General features: G+C 41.2%; 1 non-coding gene across 1 annotated transcript; it reads left to right on the top strand.

Annotated features, from left to right (window-relative positions):
* Nucleotides 1-22,711: 22,711 nt before the first annotated feature.
* Trnas-cga lies at nucleotides 22,712-22,786 on the top strand. The gene has a single exon. It is a non-coding gene; the product is annotated as a tRNA-Ser (tRNA).
* Nucleotides 22,787-23,095: the final 309 nt, after the last annotated feature.

Genomic DNA, 23,095 nt, shown 5'->3' with positions numbered 1-23,095 from the left:
CCCCAAACACACCCACCAACAAATCCACGCCTAGATGATGTCATTTGTTCTCCCCAGCCGGAACGTAGGTTCCCTCTCCCTCCCCCCCCCCCCCCACCTACCCTATTCGTGGGAATTTCGAATTTTGGCGGCAGTTTCGAATTTTGATGGGAATTTCGAATTTTGGTGGGAATTCCTTAGTCGCAGGGTTGTGCCTACGTCCCACCCCATCCCCCAACCGGCAACTGGCCGGAAATTAAAAATGACAGTGCCTTTTCCAGGACTCGAACCCTCATCTTTTGGACAGAAAGCCCAAGTGCAACCCTCCAACACATGGAAACTGTCCAAATGCAGGAGAGGAAAGTTAGATTAGTGTACTTCACTTATTTTGTTGGGAAGCTGAAGTGGAGATTAGTAATAATCTCGTAATTAATCACAGATATCAGCCCCAGTTACACAACTATATGCATAGCGCTACACAAGGAGTGCCTAAAAATCGCAATACAACTGAAAAATTGAAATGCCATACAACTGATGTTATCCTTTAACAATAAATTCCTCACATAAGAAGATGCTGACGAGACGACTGCTACGTCATTTTCACAAACACCTTCATATCCTTCCGTCGATACACGACAAAATTCATCTCCAGCTGACTTGACTACAGCTTCGCCGCCTTCGTAGATAACTTTACCTACTTTCTCCGATACAAAATCATCTACATTACTTTCACCTACATTACTATAATTGCCGCTGCTGACTACTACCTCATTATAATTCGTCGTACATTCCACCTCCACCAAATTTAGATCCATCTTAGCCTCTCTTGTGATCACAGAATCTTTAAATACTAATACATTCATTTCATCATTCACTTCCCTTCCAGAAAATAAATTTCTCAACCCCATATATTCATTGACGAATTTTTCTACGCATTTAACAACCTTTCTTGCACCCTCTTTGCGGTTGTGCTGCTTAATATTATTCCCCGTTCCATTTTTCCTTGTTATAGCCTCCACCTCCAACATTTCGTGGCTTCTTTGCCGGATTTTCGACACCCACAGAATTTTGAAAATAACGTGTGCTTTTCAATTTCGATTTATTTTGCAACCTCCGGACCTGAGATGCGGTGGCCTCTAATTTACCGAACTCGTATTCTGGTGCTGCATTTCGTGAGGTACCTGCCTCTCAGATCTTCGTTCCCGATTTTTATTTTCTTTATGAAAATTCCTGTTTCCATTTCCCCTGCGCGAATTTTTATTACAGTGATAACTATTTTGGTGATTATTATAATTCCCCTTCCGTTACCCGTTTGCCTGGCTATTGTTCCCATTATATGGCTTGAATTTCAACGCCTTTTCAAGTTTCTCTGGTGTTGAGTTAACGTATAATGATATAGATGCAGTTCTTCATGTCTTTGCAACACAGGAATGTATGCTGTCTTTCTTATGCACAACGATTTTGACAATATTTTGTGAAAGGAGAGGTTAAAATTTTGGTAACTCCGGCATTAAAAATTTTTAATATCTGACCTTTAAGCAGTGTGAATCCAATCGAACTCAAACTTTCAAACTGTTTACATTACAGACATCTTAATTGTTGCATCTTTTGACCCACCACAGCCGTTAATTCCTGTATCTCCAAAGATGCATTTGTAAGTGGGCTGCTTCTGTGTTGGCAGCGCTGTGTAGCGCTTTGCATTGGATCTGACTGTGCTTTCTTTGTAAGAGACTCTGTGGATGGTTGGACTCGTTGTTGGAAGTCAGTCGCCAGTAGTGTAGGGCAGTCGCCAGTAGTGTAGGGCAGTTGGAAATTAGTTGCCAGCAGTGATGGAAGTACTGTTGGGTAGTTGGAGGTGAACAGCCAGCAGTGATGGATGTTAAACGTGAGAAGTTAGCACTGATGCAGGGTAGGTGTCTGAAGTATTAGCGTAGGCTAACGATCTGGAAGTATCCGACTTGGAGATTGAAAATTATTCATGATTATATATCTTAGTACTGGATGTCATTGACGATTTATATTCGTGTTTGAAATGGTTGTCACATTATTAAGGTAAAAAATACATTATTTGGTTTGCAACAAAATCTTTCCTTTGCTAACTACATGCCTATTAGTAGGTAGTGGCTTTATTAGATAGAATCTTTTATTTAGCTGGCAGTATTGACGCTCGCTGTATTGCAGTAATGAAGATTTTTGTGAGGTAAGTGCTTAATGAAACTAATAGGTTATTGTTAAGATTTCTTTTAGTCAGGGCCATTCTTTTGAAATAATTATTTGAAGTCAGGTTGTAATTTTTTTGAGCAGTAAGACTGCGTTGCGCTAGAATATTGTGGGTCAGTGTTGACAAGATAAGAAAAAGTAAAGAGAAAGTGGGCTCAGTACGTTCAGTTTTACTCAGCTGTTTCAGGATCAAATAACGTAGAAGTTTCGTCTTCTCAGTCATTCAACAATTTAAGTACAGACTTACACATTTAAATAATGAAGTTTCACATTTTAGAGAGTACTTGGTCGTAGAAACGACGGTTAAGTTGCTTAGGATTATACTGTGTTGATACGGTGATGTCGTCTACAAGAAATATGGCAGACATATAGTCTGCCCAAATTTTCTTGAAGCCTGAGCCTCATAATACTGCTCAGAGCCTGTCGATAGAATTTCGATGTTTTACATCTACATCTACATTTATACTCCGCAAGCCACCCAACGGAGTGTGGCGGAGGGCACTTTACGTGCCACTGTCATTACCTCCCTTTCCTGTTCCAGTCGCGTATGGTTCGCGGGAAGAATGACTGCCGGAAAGCCTCCGTGCGCGCTCGAATCTCTCTAATTTTACGTTCGTGATCTCCTCGGGAGGTATAAGTAGGGGGAAGCAATATATTCGATACCTCATCCAGAAACGCACCGTCTCGAAACCTGGACAGCAAGCTACACCGCGATGCAGAGCGCCTCTCTTGCAGAGTCTGCCACTTGAGCTTGCTAAACGTCTCCGTAACGCTATCACGCTTACCAAATAACCCTGTGACGAAACGTGCCGTTCTTCTTTGGATCTTCTCTATCTCCTCTGTCAACCCGACCTGGTAGGGATCCAACACTGATGAGCAATACTCAAGTATAGGTCGAACGAGTGTTTTGTAAGCCACCTCCTTTGTTGATGGGCTACATTTTCTAAGAACTCTCCCAATGAATCTCAACCTGGCACCCGCCTTACCAACAATTAATTTTATATGATCATTCCACTTCAAATCATTCCGCACGCATACTTCCAGATATTTTACAGAAGTAATTGCTACCAGTGTTTGTTCCGCTGTCATATAATCATACAATAAAGGATCCTTCTTTCTATGTATTCGTAATACATTACATTTGTCTATGTTAAGGGTCAATTGCCACTTCCCGCACCAAGTGCATGTCGGCCGCAGATCTTCTTGCATTTCGCTGCAATTTTCTAATGCTGCAACTTCTCTGTATACTACAGCATCATCCGCGAAAAACCGCATGGAACTTCCGACACTATCTACTAGGTCATTTATATATATTGTGAAAAGCAATGGTCCCATAACACTCCCCTGTGGCACGCCAGAGGTTACTTCAACGTCTGTAGACGTCTCTCCATTGAGAACAACATGCTGTGTTATGTTTGCTAAAAACACTTCAATCCAGCCATACAGCTGGTCTGATATTCCGTAGGCTCTTACTTTGTTTATCAGACGACAGTGCGGAACTGTATCGAACGCCTTCCGGAAGTCAAGGAAAATGGCATCTACCTGGGAGCCTGTATCTAATATTTTCTGGGTCTCATGAACAAATAAAGCGAGTTGGGTCTCACACGATCGCTGTTTCCGGAATCCATGTTGATTCCTACAGAGTAGATTCTGCGTTTCCAGAAATGACATGATACGCGAGCGAAAAACATGTTCTAAAATTCTACAACAGATCGATGCCAGAGATATAGGTCTATAGTTTTGCGCATCTGCTCGACGACCCTTCTTGAAGACTGGGACTACCTGTGCTCTTTTCCAATCATTTGGAACCTGCCGTTCCTCTAGAGACTAGCGGTACACGGCTCTTAGAAGGGGGCAAGTTTTTTCGCGTACTCTGTGTAGAATCGAATTGGTATCCCGTCAGGTCCAGTGGATTTTCCTCTGTTGAGTGATTTCAGTTGCTTTTCTATTCCTTGGACACTTATTTCGATGTCAGCCATTTTTTCGTGGCCTGGTCAGATAAGTCCCAATTTCAGTTCGTAAGAACAGATGGTAGGGTTCGACAATGGCGCAGACTCCACGAAGCCATGACCTAGGGTGTCAACAGTGAACTGGGCAACTGGTGGTGGCTCGATAATGGCGTGGGCTGTGTTTACATGGACTGGACTGGATCCTCTAGTCCGAATGAACCGATCATTGATTGGAAATTATTATGTCCTTCTACTAGGATACCAAACATAGATGGAATTTTTATGGACGATAATGCGCCGTGTCACCCGATCACGGTTGTTCGCAACTGGTTTGAAGAACATGCTGGACAGTTGGAGCGAATAGCCGCCCAGATCGCCCGAAATGAATCCCATCGAACATTTATGTTACATAATCGAGAGATCAGTCAGCATGGCTCAATATTTCTGCAGGGGACTTCCAACGGCTTGGGGAGTCCATGCAGCGTCGAGTTAGTGCACTACACCGGGCAAAAGGAGGTCCGATACGATTTTAGAAGGTATCCCATGATTATTGTCACCTCAGTACTTATGGTATCTGCAAATCCATATTTTCCTAGAAATCGAGGAAAGAATGTGTGTGTGAAATATTATGGGACTTAACAGCTAAGGTCATCAGTCCCTAAGCTTACACACTACTTAACCTAAATTATCCTAAGGACAAACACACACACCCATGCCCGAGGGAGGACTCGAACCTCCGCCGGGACCAGCCGCACAGCCCATGACTGCAGCGCCTCAGGCCGCACGGCTAATCCCGCGCGGCCGGGGAAAGAAACTGTTCCTCCTGGCGCTTATGTACCCATAAGGCAAAGTTTACCGAAAGCGCCGCTGGCGCAGCGACCACGGCATCTGGCTGAAACAAAAAGCCTGGGTTCGTTCCCAAATACCATCTCCTTTTTAATTCCAATTTTTTCTGTGTCGAAATTAGTAATTAGAGAGTTAATGAAGTCATCACCGAGGAATAATAACAAGGTAGGAAAATAAATTTCTCAAATGACTTGAGTTAGTAAAGAATTAAAATTTCAGGCACAGACTTTTCAAGCAATGTTATCCTATACGTGGCACACATTAAAATTATTGTAAATGAAAACCAATTGTGTTTCCCGCCAAATCTTCGAAAGGGACGCTGCAGTTGCCCGAAGATTACATTCATTAGATTTGTTTGGACCCGTGAGTTTATTTTCTTCGAATGTTTCTATATTAAGTAGCATCTACATAGTTGTTCGAAAGAAAGTGAAGATATGTAATAGAACATGGGGAAAGAGCCATTGTAAGGACACCTGAAAATTCTGAGTACGAACAGTTTGTTCACAATAATGTACAGTGAGGTCTGCCCTGAAAGGAAAGTAACTTCTATTTTATTTCTAATGAACTGACATTCTCGAAAGCAAATTTAAATCAGCAAATGCAACAGCTAAAGAAAAATAATCTACTCACTACTAAATTTTTCTTCGCTTGTCAGAAACAATCTGTGGCTGCATGTGGCGTAAGGTGCAACACACACAAGACAAAATATTTAAAACTTTACTAAGAATGGTGGAGAATGTTCTTAATTCTGATTATTGTCAAAAAACTGTACAACATAAGAAGCCTCTAACAGTTACGAAATTCACTCATTACAAAAATTAGACATTTAAACCTATTGCGTTATTTGTGTCATAATGAAAACAAAGAGATCAAATTGACAGTAATAACGAATATTATTAGTTATGTAAGGGGCAAAGGTTTCCTTCAATTAATAGTTCTGAGAAACAAACATTTCATTCTTGCACGTGCTTTGGGTACATTGAAATGCTCTTCCAAAAATCTTCTCCAACCATATAGTCAAGAAAATATGGTTACAAACAAATTTTCATCTCCTTTATCAAGTATCCCAGTTGCTGGAATACTTGATCAACTGCTCGTTACTATGCCTCTAATAGGACTGCTCTAGTGCTGCACAACTAATTGGCGACCAAGCGCTCCACAGATTAAATTTGAGTCAAGAAACTTACCCACTGCTCGTGCAGCGCGCTCATGCATCTTTGTCCCAGTACAATAAAGATGAAACATTTACAATGGCAAAGTCAACAACAAATCAGATCCACGAAGTAAACAAAGGTTTAGCAAAAAATAGTATAGAATGTGAAGAAACAACTAGTAGCGATGTATGTAGAGAGAAGGTATTGAAAATTGAAGAATACAGGGCAGAAAACAAAACTGGTCTGAAGTGGTCATAAGACAGAACAAAACAGCGTAGTGAACAGATGCAAGAGTTGTGGTGTCACCGCCAGACACCACACTTGCTAGGTGGTAGCTTAAATCGGCCGCGGTCCATTTAGTACATGTCGGACCCGCGTGTCGCCACTGTGTGATCGCAGACCGAGCGCCACCACAAGGCAGGTCTCGAGATACGGACGAGCAATCGCCCCAGTTGTACGGACGACATTGCTAGCGACAATACGGACGAAGCCTTCCTCTCATTTGCCGAGAGACAGTTAGAATAGCCTTCTGCTAAGTCCATGGCTACGACCTAGCAAGGCGCCAATTATAACAGTGCATGTATCTTACGAGTCTCATTTGTATAGTCAAGAGAGATGTATCACAAGGAGTGATTAAAAGTTAAGTATATTCCAAAGCTACGTATTTTCTTTATAGCAGTCATAACGTATACTGTTCCAGACTTGACGCCAGTCGGCGTGTGTGTACGCGTGCCTTTCGGCTCCCTTCTCAGTGTGGCGTAACTAGCTTGTTACGCCACAACAAGAGTACTGGAAGAAAACGAAAGAACATCGAATAAAGTATTGTAACTGGTACGTCGTCCTTAGTTGGCCCATGCGAGACGATAAAAAAATTTTGATTGCTATAAAATATACTGAGTGGCTCAGGAGGAATAGTAAATATTTTAAGAGGTGGTAGCGTAGACTAGTTCGAAGAAAATATTCCATAGAAAATGTGACAAATTTTCATTGGCTGCACAGACACAACTGGTTACAGAGTTAAGTTACTATTTAACATGTTGACATTCCAGCTGCTATGTGTTTATTTATCAACTGCTGTTTTTGTTTTGAAGTTCAAGGTGCAAAGTTTTGCTTGAGTTTACGTAATGGAATTTTTCATCAGTGATTGTGATTGCGGTTTATTGGCCAACTGGTCGTGTTGCGTCACCGCATCGTCTTACAGGGCCCAGTTACCTAGACTTCCTTGAAAACGAGCTTCCAGCGTTACTGTGAGAAGTTCCTTTGGCTTCAAGGACGATTACGCTCTTCCGAGCCGGCCGGTGTGGCCGTGAGGTTCTAGGCGCTTCAGTCTGGAACCGCGTGACCGCTACGGTCACAGGTTCGAATCCTGCCTCGGGCATGGATGTGTGTGATGTCCTTAGGTTAGTTAGGTTTAAGTAGTTCTACGTTCTAGGGGACTGATGACCACAGATGTTAAGTCCAATAGTGGTCAGAGCCACTTGAACTAACGCTCTTCCGGCATGACAGGTTCCTGCACATTCTATTCGTCAGACAATACATCATCTGAACCTAACATTCACTGGAAGATAGTTCTGTAAACTACGTACTGACTCGTTCCATGATAAGGTAAGTTAGGCTCATATGGTCCCAAAAACATGGTAAATAAATAAACAAATAAAGAAAATATACGCAATGCTGGTCGCCCCTGGAACGTAGACCATTCGGCAACTTACTCTCAGTTTATAAAGGTCTAAACCCAGAGTCATGCACCACTAAGGTTACAGCCTTTGTCCCGATTAAAGTTACTGCTATACATTCTCTACAGAGGCCCAACAAGTTTGTACATGGGACACAAGCTTTTTTCATCAAACATAATTTTATTGTAATTTGTTAGACAGTGCTCAGTAACAACAGATTTTTAAAAAAAGACACTGCTTTGAATATGGTATTGATGTTCTGCACAAAGTTCAGAAATTGTGCAGATAGATTGTCCTGTACAGAGTGAATCTAAACTGGAAATGTTTAGTGATGTTGCTTTCGTTTTAATGTTTATGTGGGGGTAGTCTTCTGATTAAAATAAAACAGCAGAATAAGACATTTATAGAAAACTAATCAAGAAACTACAAGACCACAAGGCAATCATCACCAAAGCAGATAAAGGACACCATTAGCACTTATGAGTGAAACAAATTACGTCAGTAGAACAGAATAATTGCTATATGAGAACAATATTATTAAACTAACTACTATGAAGTGAGGATAATACAGAAAGTAAATAAAACACTCAAAATTGCATTTTTCTGTAAATGACATAAGGTCATTTTAGAAGTCTGTCATTATTACCACTAGCAAACGTAATTTTCCATCGCGAGACTTATTTACATTTTTATATTTTTTAAATATACAACTTAACGCATTTTGGCCGCACCAATCGTCAGAATCTGTCATATAAAGAGAACAAAAGAGAAGAAGTAATATTTCTAACAGAAATACAACAATACATACAGAACAAAAGAAAGGCATACCGCATTTAAAACTTGATATGCTTTATCTCGTCAATTCACCTGTACATTTGTACGATGGCTAATGCTGCTTAGAGAGGCAGCCAATCTTAAATTACAATCCGTGGCTGTAAGGTGGCGTTAAATGCAACTGTAAGTGTCAACAAAAATTCGTATTAAGGTCAATAAATTAAGTATACAGGCATTTCAATAAATAATCTGGAAAAATGACTAATTTCTAATTAATACACTAAAATTCAAAAAAATATCCACTAATTCAAAAATATAAATAGCGATCAAGATGGAGAATTATACTGATTAAGAATTTATTGATTGGCGACTCCATAGTGTCCTGTGCACTACGACCAGATAATGGGTACACTTGGAAGGATAGACAGCATTGGTCGTATATTTTTGTTTATTATCGCAAAATCGATTTTCGGTCACTTAGTGACCATCTTCAGTGCTGTAATATATAACTTAAATTAGTAAACACTGGTGTCAATAAGCTTACGGCGATCTATGTATCGCCGTAAGCTTATTGACACCAGTGCTTACTAATTTAAGTTATATATTACAGCACTGAAGATGGTCACTAAGTGACCGAAAATCGATTTTGCGATAATAAACAAAAATATACGACCAATGCTGTCTATCCTTCCATGATTAAGAATTACCATCATAGAAATTCTCCCAAAATGCATGACACATAAGAGCCATAAAGTGTCCAAACTAAACTGTCTTTCAAAAATCCATTTACCAATCACTCCCGTGGGATGATTAATCAACTGAAAAATGTACCATTTTACCGTTTAACTAGACATGCTCGTAGATTACTACACAAATGGTACACATTCACAACTTCAGGAACTGTTAAAAGGCCGGTCCTGTTGGCCGAGCGGTTCTAGGCGCTTCAGTCCGGAACCGCGCGACTGCTACGGTCGCAGATTCGAATCCTGCCCCGGGCATGGATGTGTGTGATGTCCTTAGGTTAGTTAGGTTTAAGTAGTTCTAAGCTCTAGGATACTGATGACCTCAGATGTTAAGTCCCACAGTGCTCAGACTCATTTGAACCATTTTTGAACTGTTAAAACATCAACAAATTAATTTAAAACATGAAAGACAAACATTTACCATTAACAGCAAGCGTTTAATCTTTTGACATCACATCTATGTACAAAAATGTCACACGAGGGGAAACAATCAGAATCATCAAAGAACCAAAGGAGAAACATGAGAAAACAACAGATATACAAATGGGGGGAAATGGCAGCCATTCTAAAGCTTACAACAGAACGGAGCTACTTCACTTTCAACAACGAATTATGTTCACAAAAAGAAGGCTTACAATTACCTCGCGCCGAATAAATGATTATGTGACGAAACACGCCGCTCAATCTTGGATACTGTCTGGCTCTTCTATTAATCCAATCTAGTAAGGGTCCCACTGATGAGCACAGTGCCTACTCAAGATCCGGTCGAACAGATGTTTTGCAATCCTCCGCGGGTGAATTACTCCCAAACCTCATTCCGTATATGAAAACGTGTGATACAAGGCATGGTTGAAGTGTAAAACATGTGGGAAACAGTGTACGTAATTACAATCAAAGGATAAAACACACTAATGATGTACAACAGGACGGATATGTAAATACAGCACACCACTACCTTCGAAAAAGTGCTATAAAATTAATAAATCTCTAAGCAAAATTTTTACGACTACTTTTAATACGACTTAAAGTCGAGCCATAAAATGGCATAAATGCACGCTGACCTGTGCAGTTCACTCTCATAAGAAATCAAAACAAAGAAACGCACGTTACAGTTTTTGGGTTTAAAATGGAAGAACAACCATTATCTTTTTATAATATTTATACAGAAATAACAGCTAGATCCATAGAAGACGACACATAGATGTCGAAGCATGTTTGGAAGACAGAGAAAATAAATAAAGGGTATTTTATAAAACGCTGCATTAAAAATCCAAATTTATTTCGCAACACAGAAAAAACATCAGAAGTAGTTCCCAAACCCAACAAGATGAGATGATTAAGTCACCAAAATACACACCACAAACACATACAACGATGAGCCAAAACGTTATAAAAATTTGTTTAACGGTGTGTAGGTCAACCATCGGACCGCAGTACAGGTCAGGTCAGGCGAATTCTGTGGCCAAGACATCAACGTAGATTTACTATCATGCTCCCCAAACCACGGTAGCACGATTGTCGTCTTGTGAATGCCCCACTGGCTTGCATCCGTAGTTCTGCGCACTGCTGTGCTTTACGTAAAAAAATTTGTTTAGCGAGATTAATATAAGTAGTGATCATCATATATTCAGCTCTGATGACGAAGAATTGGGCAAAAATGGGTAAAACCCAAAAGCATTGTACAGTATTCATTAGTCAAGTGAGTGGCAGCAATATTTTGAGGCATAGTAGGTCTATAGCCGCGTTAGAAAGTTGCTGCGAAAGTAAAGAATGCTTCATCTCCGATTGAAGGGAGGCCAAATCCTTGTAGAGAAACAGAACCTGAATGAAACCAAAAAGAGCTTGACGAGAGCAATTGTATGCCGGAAATGCATATCCTCCTATTTCCATCTATTGTACCATAAATTTTTTGCTTTTTTTTTTTACCTGAAGATACGACATTTCTGTGTATATATATACTGTAATTGTTTTGCAATTTGTATATATATATATATATATATATATATGCATTTATGTCGATGTATAATTGGTTTTTTGTAAATATTATTTGTATTTTTACGCTGGGTCTTGCCTAGATAAAACTATCCTATCGAACGATTACATCGATAGGTCGTGTGGAGAACCAAAATGTTTAGGATCTTGGGTAGTGTTGACTCTGCCGCGTGGAGCGCGGGCAGAGCGGAGTCTGGATGGAGTAGGGCGGTATAGCAGGTGTGTTGAGTGACGCTCCCGTGAGTCGCCGCGCTTTCAGGGTTTGGCAGCATGTAATTGCGCTCGACTTGCTATGATAGTTTCTGGCACGGTGTCGCGGACGGGAAACATTAGCTGGCACACATCAAGAGCCCGTTTCGCCTGGTGACCGTGTCGAGAAGAAGGCGCGCCGACATCCACCTTCTGCAACAGCGACGGCCGACAATAAGTGATTGTCGCCACCGCCTCGATCGACGATTTCAAACCTTCAATCAACCAACAAGGAAGACTGAAAGCACGTAAAGTTTTAGAACTCTATGGCAGACCTCAGCTTTTTAAACTGTTCCATTGGCATCACTAAAATACAACAACTTAGCATGAACCTTTGTTGCTCATTGTCCCAATTGCATTACCAAGCAGGGTTCCTTCCTTTTCCGAAATGAACCCGAGTGTCGTTGAAACTCAAAAGCCAGCATTAAAATAATATCATTCCATTTCACTGCTTTAATTTCAAAGTTCAGTTAAAGTATTCATAGCTGGCTACAATAACCAAACAGAACTATATTTAGATTACACAAGCACAAATTAAGAGTGCGAGTTTTATTACCATATTTTAGCTTACCTGTGACTGCAGCTCAGCTTGGAACGTACTAAATTTTACTATTGTCAATTGTTCAAAATCATTTAATTCAAGTTCAAAGTTAAATCTCTTATTTCTAAATTGCGTAGATTCAAGTTGCTTTTGAGATGATTGTTGAGGTAGCCCAAGACTAACCTTATTTTATTTAATTTCGTAGTGCTTCAGAAACAGAGTTCACTATTAATTTCAGTTACTAAATTAACTTTCAATTTGCCGGTTTTATTAATTCTTTTTCTAAATTAAGTCAGAGGGTAGCGAAATTTATTACTCCTGACAAACATTCAGTATTCACACAATACGTGTCAACCTTCAGTTGCCGCGCTTTTAGTGCTAATTATATGTGCATTAACCTTTCTTTTTCAGTTATTATAGTAATTGTCCATAGGACTGGCGACCGTAATTTTCCCCAAATCTCAAATATCTAATTAACGCCAGTTAATTGTTAGCGTAGCGACCGCACATTTACTTTCTTTATTAACTTTACCCTTTTTCAAAATTAATTTCCACCAATTTCATTTGCATTTTTCTTTCATTTAGATGTAACCGTTTCTCCCTCTTTACCGACAGATTAACTTCGGTGACGATTGCTTTTCCCAAATTTCCATTAGATACAAGCGGTTTAATTTTTCACGATCATTAAGGTCGATAAGTGAGGGGATGTTACACGTCGCGACCTGGTGCCAACATGTTCGCTTTTGAGGTGGTTCTGGACACGAATTTTGCATTGTCATCGAGAATAAGTAGTGGGAGGAATCCTAATTAGATTTGAGATTTGGCATTTATATTGAAAATTAGTAAAATTTGGTAGACTTGAGTACGGAACAATCGGTCGGACAGTGGGAGACGTGCACCGCCAAAGCCGTTGTTCAGGGGCAGGCAGCTAGCATGAAAGACGCGACCGCTGAAACGCAACAAAGAGCAGAAATGGAATTCCAAACTTTAGAAAATGTTTCGGAATCGGAAGTGAAAATCAAATCTGAACCCGTTGATGACGAATACGGGGGGCTCAGTCTGAAAAAATTGACAGGAAGCTAGACAATGAGAACAAAGCTATTAATGTTGTTAACAACAATGTTGGAGTTGTTAACACAAAAGTTGATAAAATCAAAGAAGATATTGTTGTGATTAAAACCAAAATCGGTAATCTTAAACAGGAAATGAGAGGAGTTCAGGCGGAAATTGCGAGCATAAATACTCGTTTTGACTCCGAAATTAGCAGAATCGAGAAAAGTGTAGGAGAAGCAGTTGCTCCGATCATCGAGGTGACGCAACAAATTCAATTTGTGAAAAAAGAGTGTCAACAGAAGGTGGAAACTTTAAGGGCTTTAGTATCCGAGGTAGATACTAAAGTGAGGAAGCAGGCTAATACCTGCGAAGAGAAAAAGAGGGAAGTGGAAACGGTTGCGACAACCACTTGCCAAGTAATTACGAGAATTTCGGAATTAGAAAAGAAACTTGACGAAAAACAGAGCTATATGCCAATCTGTGCACAGAGTTCGGAGTTGTTGACGAAAGAGGAGCGGTTCGACCCCTTGAAAAAAGGCGGTAGACACGTGACCGATTTCATTAAAAATTGTGAAAGAGTTGTACCCAGATCATGGACTAATGAGAGATAAATTAATGCGGTTATTGACGTGTTGGCTGGTGATGCCAAGCGTTGGGGCTTAAACCTCAACATCACGAACCTGACTTTCGACGAGTTTAAAAAATTGTTTCTGGCTGAATACTGGTCAGAGCAAAAACAACAAAGTGTCTGGCGCGAATTTGTCGTATCGAGGCCTTTCCTTGCGAATTCGCGAGGCTCGATGAAGGAATTTTGTGAGGGCTTGATCCGCATGTTGGAATATTTGCGTGATCGCCGCACGGAATCCGAAATAGTGTGGGAACTCTACAAGAAGCTTCCAGATGATACAAAACGCTACGTAGGAAGCTATTACTGGACAATCAATGATTTCCTGGAAAGAGTTGAGGTCGAGGACAATTGGCGCAATAATCGCGACAATGGTAGAGGCTGTGGTAACAACAACGGGTACCATAACACCAATAACCATGGGAATAATGCATACTGCAACCATGGGAGCAATAACAATAATGGTTCGTACAGTAATGACAATCGGTACAATGCAAATAATTACAGAAATGACGGAAACCAGTATCATACTAACGTGATACGGGCTTCGCAGAATAGTAATAACGCCAGAGGGTGTGATCAAACGACTGAGCAGCATCCGGGGAGCGGATCTGCTGGGACGAGACAGGGAAACCATTAGCCGCGTCGGTGAGGGGCCGACCGGGCGTGGAGAAATTTTGGCGGCCCAATAACAGGAGAAAACCCAGGTGTCGTCGTTATGAAAATTCCATATGGAATAAATGGAGAGTGTGCCAATGTTAGGAGAAAGGTGTGCGCCCACAAGTAGTAGATCAGTTGTAGACACGGCAGTAGAAAATACATTCACTGTCAGTGAGAACAATTTAAGTAGTGTTCCGGAAATCGATTATAAAGTGGCAGCTGTATCACCCACAGTGGAACCGGAGATTGAGTTTAAGAATGATTCGCAAGTGTTGAGGGAAGATCAGATGTCGGATAATACGTCCGTCATCGAGCGAGGGGATGCAGAGAGGGATGAGGTCTGTTTATGGTAGTTCGGTCGCTTATACGACGAACTAAGAGATTATAGGGGCCTGTATGGGAGAAGTGTTTATGGGGAGCGCGGGCAGGATTTGCCGCCTCTCGTCCTGCAGGAAGATAGTGTTTGTGAAGTGATAGAAAGTTCTGGCCCTAACCGGCAGACTTTACCAGAAATAGTTGATGTTAATGGGGAGCACGAGCAAGATTCGTCGTGTTTCGTCCCGCAGGAGTTGGATGTTGAAGTAGTAACGGATAGTTCTGGCCCTAACCGGCAGACTTTACGGAAAGTTATAGTGGTAGAAGTAGCCCACCCATCCGACGCAAAACTCCAGATTAAACATTGCGAAAGTATTAAGGAGAAAGATTATGAGAATTTCAGTGATAGCCGGACACGAGTGGTAGAAAAGCACGTAGATTACAGCGTGTATGAGGTTAGAGCTGACGTTATTCGGTCGAACGGTAGCAGTATGGGTTGCGCAGATCCAGAGGAAGTAATTGCAGATACCACTGGGCACATTCCTCCAGGTAGATTGGCAGATGGTATCAATCTGGTCAAAGAGGAATCAACGAAGGTGACAATTAGTGAAGTGATAGCAAAGCAACACTCACTAGTTGACGAGTTACAGGAAAAGGTTTCGGTATTGGAGGCGAAGCTACAGACTAAGCCTCAGGACAAACGTGTTGAAATTAAAACTGTATGTGAACAGAGGCTGAGAAAGCCGCCAAATAAGCCGGATTTAGGATCAAAGCCAGATGGTTTTTACTGGAATGACCTGGATATAGACGAGGATTTATTGTGGGAAAATAAAGAAACAGTCGAGGACAAGTGTAGACAGATAGTAGTGTCTGTTAATATGCACGACCTACAACTAAACGTGTTGATTGACACCGGTGCAGAATTGAGTGCTGTATCTTGGAAAATATTTGAGTTACTGAAAGACAGACCTGGTATCGTAGTTATGCCAGTAACACGAGTGAAAATTATCGGTGCTACTGGGAACGCCAGTAAAACGGTCACAAAACAGATTTTTGTCAACTTCGATATATGTGGGACACGATTTGAACAAGAGTTTGTCGCCGTGTCAGACTTAACTACGGAAGTAATTATCGGGTTTAGATTGGCTATTGAAGTACCGTGCAGTGATTAATTGGGAAAGCAAAACTTTGACATGTACGTCACAAAATAAAACAACAGTAGTTAGTTTTGACGAGGCAGGAGATGGTGTGCATAGACAATACCAGCCTATACACACTGTTAACTGGCCGGATGCCATTCACGTAGGCATGAATTTGAACTACTGTAACGTGAGGAAGCTTGGCACTGAGAATAGTGTAGAAAGTGAATTGGAAAGTATTGTAGATGGTGTTTCAAACGTAACACACGAACAAAGACGAGGCCTGTATGAAGTAATAATGAGGAGTAAGAGCGTGTTTTTAGTCAAACCAGGACTTGTGGAAAGATATAAATGCAAGTTGCATGTAATTCCGCACGAACCATTCTTCGTGAGACCGTATGCTATACCGCTGTCCAAAAAGGAAGCAGTGCAACGGGAGATAGATAAGATATCCGAATGGGGAGTGATTGAAAGAAGTACGAGTCCATACAATAACGGTTTGGTCATTGTAGCAAAACGGGATGGTAGTGTGCGTATTGTGATTGACGCACGCACATTGAACAGGGTCGTTCAACGCGAAACAGAAAGACCAGAGAGTATGGAGGAGATTTTGCAACGTTTTCATGACGTTAAGTTCATGACTAGCCTCGATCTCACGGGTAGTTACTGGCAAATAGAACTCGAGGAAGAATCTAGGTCATACACCGCCTTCTAGTTTGCTGGCAGGTGTTATCAGTATAGAGTACTGCCGTTTGGACTTAATATATCTGTGTCCGTATTCATCAGGGCCCTAGATAAAGTGCTAGGCCCGGCTTTGAGTACAAGATTAACAGTATATGTTGACGACCTGTTGTTGGGCAATGCCATTTGGCATTTCCATTGTGACCTGTTAGATGAAGTTTTTAGAGCATTGCGCCATCGCGGAATGACTATAAAACTAAAGAAATGCGAGTCTGTGAAGCAGAAACTGAAATTTTTAGGACATGTAATTACAACTGCTGGTATTACGAAAGACCCAGAGAAACTAGAAGCAATAAGGAATTGTCGTCCACCCAAGTTTAGGGAACAGTTAAAAAGTTTTCTAGGGCTCACAGGATTTTACCGTAAATTTGTAAAAGGACAGGTGTTTAATGATGAAAATTTTAATAACCTCTTACTCAAAAATGTTCTGTTTGTGTGGACTGTGGGGTGTCGGGCCGCTTTCGACAGATTAAAAGACGAGTTGTTAAGATCTAACATACTATTTCATCCTGATTTATCGCTACCCTTCCATTTGCGGACGGAGTCGTCGAATTACGGGGTGGGGGTAGAACTGTTCCAAGAAGCTGGTGAAGGAGAGGATAAGGAAGACCGGACGATAGCGTTCGCGAGTCGAACTTTATCAAAAAGTGAGCGAAACTACACGATTTCTGAGAAGGAGTGTCTCGCTATTGTGTGGGGATTCAAGACGTTCAAGGGTTACCTATGGGACCGTAAGGTGATTATTCATATGGACCATAAGGCGCTCACTTATCTGAAGGATTGTAAACTACTTCACGAAAGACTGACTAGGTGGTCGCTGTATTTACAGCAATTTAACTATGACATCTGTTAAGTAAAAGGGACCGACAATTGCGTAACGGATGCGCTATCGCGGTTGCCCAAGTCTAATCAAGATGTATTGAAAGATGAGTCATATGAAGTGGTCAAATTATACTATCTTAAAGAAGTTGAGGAACGTAAATTAATAGTGAACATCTGAAAGAATCTACGACCTACGTCGTCATCAGAACGAGGACAGTTGTTTAAATATGGTGAAAACCCGATATAATGAAAGGAGTCCAGAAGGAGAGAAATTAAGGAAGTATTACAAGATATACCATCATATCTTGTTCATACGTAAGGGTGAAGATAGTAATATTTGGCGGGTATGCTGGCCCACCAAATACGTCACGGAAGTAATAGACTACTACCATTTGGCGTATGGTCACTGTGGACCAACGAAATGTACGGAAAAGCTGAGTGAAGTAGTGCATTTTAACAACATGTTAAAACGCGTTCCTGACATACTGAAAACTTGCGATTTATGTCAGAAGGTGAAGGTTACCAACTGTACGAGTCGTGGTCCTATGCGAAGTATAAGGCTTAATGATACCTTTGAATTACTATGCGTGGACTTGTACGGACCTTTGCCCAAGTCATCAGGAAACTTTGCCTACATTTTAGTAGTGCTAGAAGCTTTATCCAAGTTCATCAAACTATACCCGATTAGGAAAGCTACAGCCAAAGCAGTCTATAGCAATCTTGTGAACGATTATTTTGTTCATATTGGTAATCCTAAGGCGAGTCTATCAGACAATGGGGCACAATTTACTTCTAAGTTGTGGAATGAAGGCATGGCAAGTAATGGTGTCAAAGTGATCCATATTTCAGCTTACTGTCCTGCTGGAAATCCCGCTGTGAGGTATATGCGCGAGCTAGGCAAACTTTGCCGTACCTATTGCCATCACAACCATAGGGCATGGGTCAAATATGTAGCAGAATTTGAGAGGGATTATGAACACCTTGAGACATGAATCTACGGGATTTTCTCCAGAGGAAATCCTGTTAGATGACAGAAGTAAAAGTTTAGTGGAAGAGATAATCAAATTCCCTCCACGGATTGACATTAGTATTGGTGTGAAAAATGATCGTTTGCTAGAAATAATGAAGCTAAAAGCCGATGCTCACATACGTCGTCATGACGCTAAAGCGTGTTTTGCTAAGTTTGCAATCGGAGACTTAGTACTCGTAAAAGTTTATGAGAAATCGAGCGAGATAGACAATGAAATCACTAAATTTAAGTTTGTTTATAATGGACCATATAAAGTCATTGGTATACCTCACACAAATGCTTATTGCTTAGAGTATCCAAGCTCTGGAAAACTATTAGGCATACGGAACAGTGTAGACTTGAAATTGTACCAACCAAGGATTGATTTATACCACAGTATGGGTAATTTGTATAATATGTAAATATAGAGTGTAAGATTTAAGGATTTGCCATGTTGCCATGCTTTTGCCTGACCAAGAGGTCATTAAAGAAGTTGTAATTAATAAGTAATTAATTTTGATTAAATGATTTAAGAGTATCTGATTATTAATCTATTGAAAAATCCAAGCTGCTAGTTGAAGTTTTCAGCTGAGTCACAGTATATTAAGGAATGTAAATATAATTTTGTAACTAGCTGTAAGATTTCATGAATATGTGTTTTACTAGTCATTGCCGATGTACTTAGACGCTGTTTTAAGTTTCAGGCTAGTACATGTGTGTGATGGACAGTGTTGAGTTATCCACTGTGATAGTGTTAATGGACTGCTTGAGATTACTCAGGAGTGAGTTTTTCTGAAAGAATTCAGTGCAACGGACGTTCTGGAAATGCCGTTACACAGGCGACTGAGATCAAGCGTGCCGTACAGGCGGGCGCAACAATACTGGCGAGGCGGAACCGGTGTCGGCTCTTGTGCCGCTGTCGGCATTAATTGTACTTGGAAGTACGGAAGGCGGAGTTGTTTTTCTTCCGCGACTGCTGATGTGAAAGAATAATGCTGTCAATATTTATCTTTCCAGAATGAGAATTTCACTCTGCAGCGGAGTGTGCGCTGATATGAAACTTCCTCGCAGATTAAAAGTGTGTGCCCGACCGAGACTCGAACTCGGGACCTTTGCATTTCGCGGGCAAGTGCTCTACCATCTGAGCTACCGAAGCACGACTCACGCCCGGTACTCACAGCTTTACTTCTGCCAGTATCTCGTCTCCTACCTTCCTAACTTAATATTTATGTTGTTTTTTTTCGATCTGCTGTATATTATTTTCTTGTGTAGCGTTAGTTGGACTCTCATGGCGAGAATATTAATTATGAAAAGGTTATATAAAAATGTGTATTCTATGTAATTAATTATTAATTTGCGTATTTTGATCTACCTGTTTTTATGACCATGTACTCTGATTAATTTTGTAAATAGTATTCCATTTCTTGATACTGTTAAGAACTTGGTTGATTTTAGAATAGCTAATCCATTTTCTATGTTTTCTATGAATTTTAATATGTTGTCAACCTGTTTTCTTTTGTGCAAGATGACAGAGTGGAATAAGGTTAGGAGTGTCTCCACTCAGTTATTATGGTCGAAAAAATGATTTATGGTTAATTAGCCTAATGCTAAATTTTCTTGACATTTTGAGCACATGCATTTCCGCTGGGTTTTTTTTTGTGGGACATTTTCTGAGTCTGTTTATGTTACACGAACATTCTCAGACAATGTTGGGCATGTGTAACGCCGGAAATGCATATCCTCCTCTTTCCATCTTTCGTACTATAAATTTTCCCTTATTTTGTTACCTGAAGATATGACATTTCTGTGTCTTTATATATTATAATTGTTTTACAATATATATATAAATATAAATATAAATAAATATATATATATATATATATATATATATATATATATATATATATATATATATGTGTGTGTGTGTGTGTGTGTGTGTGTAGATGTATAATTGTATAATTGGTTTGTTTTGTAAATATTATTTGTATTTTTACGCTCGGTCTTGCCTAGGGAAAACTATCATATCGAACGATTACATCGATAGGTCGTGTGGAGGACCAGAGTTTTAGGATCTTGAGTAGCGTTAACTCTGCCGCGTGGAGCGCGGGCAGAGCAGAGTATGGATGGAGTAGGGCGGTGGAGCAGGTGTGTTGAGTGACGCTCCCGCGAGTTGCCGCGCTTTCGAGGTTTGGCAGCATGTAATTGCGCTCGACTTGCTATGATAGTTTCTGGCACAGTGACGCGGACGGGAAACATTAGCTGGCACACATCAAGAGCCCGTTTCGCCTGGTGACCGTGTCGAGAAGAAGGCGCGCCGACATCCAGCTTCTGCAACAGCGACGGCTGACAATAAGTGATATTATATAATAATATATATTATGATATTATATAATAAGCCTCGATCGACGACTTCAAACCTTCAATCAACCAACAAGGAAGACTGAAAGCACGTAAAGTTTTAGGACTGTATGGCAGACCTCAGCTTTTCAAACTGTTCCATTTGCGTCACTAAAATACAACAACTTAGCATGAACCTTTGTTGCTCATTGTCCCAATTGCATTACCAAGCAGGGTCCCTTCCTTTTCCGAAGTGAACTCGAGTGTCGTTGAAATTCAAACGTCAGCATTAAAATAATATCATTCCATATCACTGCTTTAATTTCAAAGTTCAGTTAAAGTATTCATAGCTGGCTACAATAACCAAACAGAACTATATTTAGATTACGCAAGCACATATTAAGAGTGCGCGTTTTGTTACCATATTTTAGCTTACCTGTGCCTGCAGCTCAGCTTGGTACGCACTAAATTTTACTATTGTTAATTGTTCAAAATCATGTAATTCAAGTTCAAAGTTAAATCTCTTATTTCTAAATTGCGTAGATTCAAGTTGCTTTTGAGATGATTGTTGAGGTAGCCCAAAACTAACCTTATTTTATTTTATTTCATAGTGCTTCAGAAACAGAGTTCACTATTAATTTCAGTCACTAAATTAACTTTCAATTTGCCGGTTTTATTAATTCTTTTGCTAAATTAAGTCAGAGTGTGAAACTTCCTGGCAGATTAAAACTGTGTGCCCGACCGAGACTCGAACTCTGGACCTTTGCCTTTCGCGGGCAAGTGCTCTATCAACTGAGCTACCGCAGCACGACTCACGCCTGGTACTCACAGCTTTACTTCTGCCAGTACCTCGTCTCCTACCTTTCAAACTTTACAGAAGCTCTCCTGCGAACCTTGCAGAACTAGCACTCCTGAAAGAAAGGATATTGCAGAGACATGGCTTAGCCACAGCCTGGGGGATGTTTCCAGAATGAGATTTTCACTCTGCAGCGGAGTGTGCGCTGATATGAAACTTCCTGGCAGATTAAAACTGTGTGCCCGACCGAGACTCGAACTCGGGACCTTTGCCTTTCGCGGGCAAGTGCTCTACCAACTGAGCTCCGCTGCAGAGTGAAAATCTCATTCTGGAAACATCCCCCAGGCTGTAGCTAAGCCATGTCTCCGCAATATCCTTTCTTTCAGGAGTGCTAGTTCTGCAAGGTTCGCAGGAGAGCTTCTGTAAAGTTTGGAAGGTAGGAGACGAGGTACTGGCAGAAGTAAAGCTGTGAGTACCGCGCGTGAGTCGTGCTTCGGTAGCTCTGTTGGTAGAGCACTTGCCCGCGAAAGGCAAAGGTCCCGAGTTCGAGTCTCGGTCGGGCACACAGTTTTAATCTGCCAGGAAATTTCATATCAGCACACACTCCGCTGCAGAGTGAAAATCTCATTCTGGAAACATCCCCCAGGCCGTGGCTAAACCATGTCTCCGCAATATCCTTTCTTTCAGGAGTGCTAGTTCTGCAAGGTTCGCAGGAGAGCTTCTGTAAAGTTTGGAAGGTAGGAGACGAGGTACTGGCAGAAGTAAAGCTGTGAGTACCCGGCGTGAGTCGTGCTTCGGTAGCTCAGTTGGTAGAGCACTTGCCCGCGAAAGGCAAAGGTCCCGAGTTCGAGTCTCGGTCGGGCACACAGTTTTAATCTGCCAGGAAATTTCATATCAGCACACACTCCGCTGCAGAGTGAAAATCTCATTCTGGAAACATCCCCCAGGCCGTGGCTAAACCATGTCTCCGCAATATCCTTTCTTTCAGGAGTGCCAGTTCTGCAAGATTCGCAGGAGAGCTTCCGTAAAGTTTGGAAGGTAGGAGACGAGGTACTGGCAGAAGTAAAGCTGTGAGTACCGGGCGTGAGTCGTGCTTCGGTAGCTCAGTTGGTAGAGCAGTTGCCCGCGAAAGGCAAAGGTCCCGAGTTCGAGTCTCGGTCGGGCACACAGTTTTAATCTGCCAGGAAGTTTCATATCAGCGCACACTCCGCTGCAGAGTGAAAATCTCATTCTGGAAACATCCCCCAGGCTGTGGCTAAGCCATGTCTCCGCAATATCCTTTCTTTCAGGAGTGCTAGTTCTGCAAGGTTCGCAGGAGAGCTTCTGTAAAGTTTGGAAGGTAGGAGACGAGGTACTGGCAGAAGTAAAGCTGTGAGTACCAGGCGTGAGTCATGCTTCGGTAGCTCAGTTGGTAGAGCACTTGCCCGCGAAAGGCAAAGGTCCCGAGTTCGAGTCTCGGTCGGGCACACAGTTTT

This window comes from Schistocerca piceifrons, chromosome X, assembly GCF_021461385.2.
Source record: "Schistocerca piceifrons isolate TAMUIC-IGC-003096 chromosome X, iqSchPice1.1, whole genome shotgun sequence".
In the NCBI taxonomy this organism is placed as follows: Eukaryota; Metazoa; Arthropoda; class Insecta; order Orthoptera; family Acrididae; genus Schistocerca; species Schistocerca piceifrons.
Note: the sequence above shows the minus strand (reverse complement) of the source record. Positions and strands in the feature narration are given on the sequence as shown.